The sequence below is a fragment of the Panthera tigris genome, chromosome A1 (genome assembly GCF_018350195.1).
Source record: "Panthera tigris isolate Pti1 chromosome A1, P.tigris_Pti1_mat1.1, whole genome shotgun sequence".
NCBI classification, from domain to species: Eukaryota; Metazoa; Chordata; class Mammalia; order Carnivora; family Felidae; genus Panthera; species Panthera tigris.
In genome coordinates this window covers 150363356-150369001 of record NC_056660.1, presented here as the reverse complement: position 1 = coordinate 150369001, position 5646 = coordinate 150363356, and positions in this window count along the sequence as shown.

Here is a 5646-nt window from a genome sequence, read left to right as displayed (position 1 = left end):
TGAATAAATTCTAGAGATTCGCTGTACAACATTGTACCTTTTAGTCAATGATAACTGTATTACACATTTAAAAATTTGTTAAGAGGGTAGATCTCAATGTTAAGTGTTCTTACCACAATAATAATAATAATAAAAAAACTTTTAGAAAATTATGCTCACTTGGCTTCATCTTGTGAGGTTTTCCTAATCAGGGGCAGGAACCAAATGTAGGTGTCCACTCTGTGAGATTTACAAGGTTCAGCCACTGAGGGAGTCAGTAGGAACTAGAAGGAGGCAGCTTCTGAGACTGGAGGCCAAGGGCCCTGAAGATGAATCTTGCTCTAACATTCACACATTATGTCTTACTTGTGTTTTCATTTTCTTAAAGCTGTAAAACACCCATTTTACGTACTCATTTTGAGAATTAGCAAGTCTGTTCATAAAGAATTTAGCACAGTTTTTGGGATGTAGTAGCAGCTGAATAAATGGTCTCAATTGTTATGGTTATTCCAAAAGGGCTAGGAAGAGTCATCTTCTATCTCTATAGAATGGTTGACATTGGGTAGTCATTTCAGTTACATGCTCTTGACTTGAGTCTGGGTAGTTCAGCTCATTTTTGGAGATGGGTTGAATCTGCTCCAAAAGAGGATGTGAGGCAGGGAATCCAAGGGAATGAAGAAAGGTGAAGATTTTTAGGATTTTCAAATAGCCTACTTCTGCACCATTCAAATAGGCTTATGGGTTAAACAATCATATTGTGTTTAAAATATCATTTTTTTTGAAACACCTGTATGTCATCATGCATGTATGTTAATTTCATAATCTTATTTCAAATCTAGTTTCATTATAATTTTGTATATAAAGGATAGAAGTACTCTTCCAATTTATTGACTTCCTAGATGCTCCTTGGGTGCTTCTGAAAGCTGCATTTGATGCTTTCCCTTCATAAGTGTTTTACTTAATAAAGTATTATTTATTTAGAAAATGACTAGACACTACCTTAGTGCAGTTGAAGAAATTTGTTACCAAATCTCCTCAGAATGACCATATATTTCAGTAAAGATCCATTTATTTTAAACTATGTTTGAAACTCACCTAGGTTCATATTTTCTCACATTTTATCTGAGAAATGCACAATGTTTATTTGTAAAATGGAAATGAATTTTAATATTGCACTTCTTACTGCTGTGGGGTTTAGAGTTGACTTCATATCATTAAATGCATGGATGAATTAGTGTATTTATTTGCATGTATGATATATCTGTATTTCAAAGCAAACATTTCAAAGGAGCACCAAAATATGTATGTAAAATTTGTATTTGCCTCCTAGTAATATTCATAGAGAGGGTATGCACTATCCAGATCTGGGTTTATAAGAAAAAATTGGACTGTTTGGAACTCCATTACCCAATTTTCATGGCCATATGTGTATATATGCAAATTTGGCAAGTGTTTATGACATAATTTAAAAATCTGACAATAAATGAGCAAGATGGAATTCTACCCACAGGTGACTTAATATCAGTCAAAACAGTGCCTTTGCTCTTCTGTATTTACAACACAGCCCAGACACACAGGGCCAAGCAGAGTTTGTGAGACAGTTACCCACACACATTTCATTTTATGATGTGGACACTTTACAGTAAATAACCTGAGTCCAAGGACATATTGGAAATAGCGCCGGGGGCTGGTATGCCATTTTAGTTATCCATATGTGTGAACTCTTTAATTAAGCACAAGGTCTCATTTTTTCATACATTTTCCTCCAGATTTTCGTTCTTAGTTTTTATTTTATTATAAATAGATTTTAACCATATAAATAGATTTTAACCATGATTTAAACATAAGAGGGCCCAGTTGCATTTTGATATGTGGATATCCGATTCACACGGAAGTTAATGGGGGTTATGAATACCTACAGAGAAGAGAATACACCCAGAGCCTCCAAAACAAATTTAGAACAATTTAAAATGCCCTGGAGTAATAAAGAGCTAGTTTAAGGGGTCAGTAAGAGGGTAAATATGTGTTTTAAAGATTATTTTTGTGAAAATTCTTGTGGCTTTGAGGCCCAAGGGAGGAATAGATGAGTGTGAACAGAAAAAAAAGATAAACTAACAATTATGCCTAGGGTAAAAGTGTAAATTACAGTTTACCTTGGCAGAAAGCATGTGCATGGTAACATTTTTTTATGAGAGCTATTTATATTTCCAAGAGCTGTGTTACAGTTGTTTATCCCTCAGAATGTCCTTGTGAGGTGTGCATTTCTTACCAATCAACCTATGTGACAGTGACATGGGATGCATTCATCATTCTGTTTCTAGGATCTAATATTTTAAGTGATCAACTAAGCTACTGTCAGTATGTACCTGTGCAAATTGGAAAATGGAGAATAAACGTGGGTTTTAGAACTTTCCTCAAATACTTGAGTGGCAGCATTTGGATTGGATTTCTTAAGGAACCATGCTGTTGTGTTATATAAGGGACATGGAACACATTTGTTGCCAGGTACCATGCCTGCCTCCCCCATCCTTCCACCTCACTTCTCTTCCATAGTAGGCCTTGTTCTTAATTCTCGAGGTCCCGGAAAGATACATGCTTAGAACCTAGGTTATGAATGCTATTTAAATGTTGGCACTCCTACCCTCTCCTTAAAAACCATCAGAAAATATTAACTGGATCAGTGAAACCAAATAAAAACCTTCATCCCCACTTCCCCCAAGATAATATAACAAAAATAATACCAACACCAGTTGTGTGATATAACATAGACCACCTATTTTTATTTGGCATTATGTAGTAAACAAAACAAAACATTGAACGAAAGTCAGAGCACCTGAGTTCTAATCCAGTAATTTTCAATTCTGGCTACACTTTAGAAACATCTAGTGAACTTTCAGTACCTACAGATGCTAGGGACATCCTTTCCTCTCCCTGAGAGTCTAATTCAGTTCATTTGGGGTGAGAATCGGCCATCAGTATTTTTACAAACTCCTCCATGACTTCAGTGTTCTGCTTTACATTCTATACCATTTAATTTTTGTGAATTCCTTTCAAGAACTCAGCCCCCTGTAGGCTTCTAATATTTCCACATTTCCAAAATTGGGGCAGGGTGCCTGGGTGGCTCAGTCAGTTTAACATGTGACTTCTGCTCAGGTCATGATCTCTCAGTCTGTGAGTTTAAGCCCTGCGTCAGGCTCTGTGCTGACAGCTCAGAGCCTAGAGCCTGTTTTGGATTCTGTGTCTCCCTCTCTCTCTGCCCCTCCCCTGCTCATGCTGTGCCTCTCTTGCTCTCAAAAATAAATAAAAAATAAAAAAAATTTTTTTAAAAATTGGGGCTGCACACACCTAGCCTGTTTGTCTCACCCAGGCATGAAAGATCAAATGAAGGGATGATTTTAAAACTTGTGAAAACTAGGACATGCTGTACAAACGTGAGACATGATATGATCAGGTTAGCTTTCTTGTAATTTAAAGAAGTTAATTTGAAGAAACCTTGAGAAAACTTTTTCCCATCTCCAGTTTCTTTGATTTTATACACTGGCTCCTTGGTAAAGCTTCAGTCTATTTTTACTTATGTGTATACCGTGTACTTATTTATGCAGAGTTAAACGTTAGTTTGCTAATTGATGTCTATCAAGTCAGTAGTAAGAACAGATAGTGAGAAGTGCTGATTTGTGTGTATTATGTGCATGCATGTGCACAAGTTTGTCTACATACATATCTGGGAAAAACTCTTGATAGTTTTTTTAAAGAGTGGATAGTGATAAACATATAAAAAGGCAATAGGCCAAAGCATGTTAGTTTATTCATTCATCCAAAAAATACTCTTTTGAGGGATAAATATGTGCCAGTCCCTCTGCCAAGACATCGAAATAGATGACATTGTCAATGCCCTCAAGAAATTCACAGGCAATTGACAATGACAGACAAGTAAACCAACACTTATAATACAGAGTCATGAATGCTGCAATTGAAGATTTTTCAGCATTCTGAAGAGTCTGTAAAGAGAAGTGAAGGGCATGAGAATGTGGTGAGGTAAGGCATAAGAGAAGATATGAAATATGAACTGAGTCTTGAGGGACACACAGAAGTAAGGTAGGTAGAGGAAGGGCATGGGTCCTCTAGGCTGAGAGAAAAGTGCAGGAAGAGAACGGATGGAATGTGGCCCATTCAGAGAAGTATGTGAAGTTTATATAGCTGCATGTGAGAGTATATTTGGGGAATGTGTAAGTTTACAATTTCTTCTGAAGGCTGTGAGGATACATTTTATTTTACATTGGGGAGTATAGATTAGATTGCCTTTTGGTAAACTCCAGTAACCATGAGAAAGGGAAGGAGATGAACTAGAAGACAAGAGAACAAAACAGTTCATCATTGGTGTAGTCCAGGCAAAAAAAAATTATTCAAGACTGGTAGTAAGAAAAAGGAATAATTTAGTAGATTGAGCCATTTAACAGAGTGAAATCAATAAAATTCAGTTAAAGATTAATAATAACCACATTAAACATTTTAAAAATAAAACTAACACATGAATAATAGGATATTAAAATGGGATTATAGTAGTGTGAATAGTGGCCCTCCAAAGATGTTCACATCCCAGTTCCTAGAATCCAACCTGTGAACATACGTTACTTTATGTGGTAAAAGGGACTTTGTACATATAATTAAGTTAATGATTTTGAGATTACTCTGGATTACCTGGGTCAGCCTGATGCAATTACAAGGGTCTTTTAAGAGAGCAGCAGGAAGATCAGAATTAATGGTAGGAGACATGACAATGGAAGCAAGAAGTTGGGGTGGTGTAAGGAAGGAATCGTGTTAAGAAATGTGGGTGACCTTGAGAAGCTGAAAAGACAATGAATTCTCCTCTAAAGCCACCAGAGGGAAAACATTCCTGGCAACACCTTCTTTTTAGACTTCTGACCTCCACAACTACAAGAGAATAAAATTTTTAAACCTATGAGTTCGTGGCAATTTGTTACAGCAGAATTGGAAGCCATTACAGGGACTTTTCCTGCCATAGTGTCAGTGGAGAGGCAAACAGAATAGATACCTGGTTACCAAAGAAAGTGTGAGACGCGCCCCCATCATTTCACTCCCGTTTATTGACAGTTGGAGAAGGTGTCTTTGGGAGGTGATACTTTCTAATCACAGCCTACCGAAGAGTGCTTCATGGGCATTATTTGTAGAGCTTACAAATAGATACCCTACAGGTAGTTAAGAGGTACAGAGGTTTCACCCTTGATTCTTGACAAGGAAAGCTGTGAACTGGGTTCCAATGTTACCTAGGTATTCTAGACAGAAAAGGGCTGACTACTTGGTTGTGCACCAAGAACAATGGTGCTAAACAGAGACTGAATCCTTTGGTTTTCTACTGTTTCTTTCTGTTCACCTTATCCAGCATCCACTTATCTTTGAACCCAAATTGTCTTGTAAACTTCCTGCCTTCTTGCAATTGTTGCATGACTGTCTCTTTGCACTTTGGTGTTACAGTCTCAATGCTCTCCCCATTTTGCATTCTTTCTTAATGTTATTGGAGTACATCTTCAAGTATTTTTCCTTAGAAAAGGTATCAGAAAAATTTCTGGGTACTTGTGTGTAGAAAGACATTTTTTTTCTCCTCCTCCTCCATTGTTTGGCTGGGTATAAAATTTCAGGTTCAATATC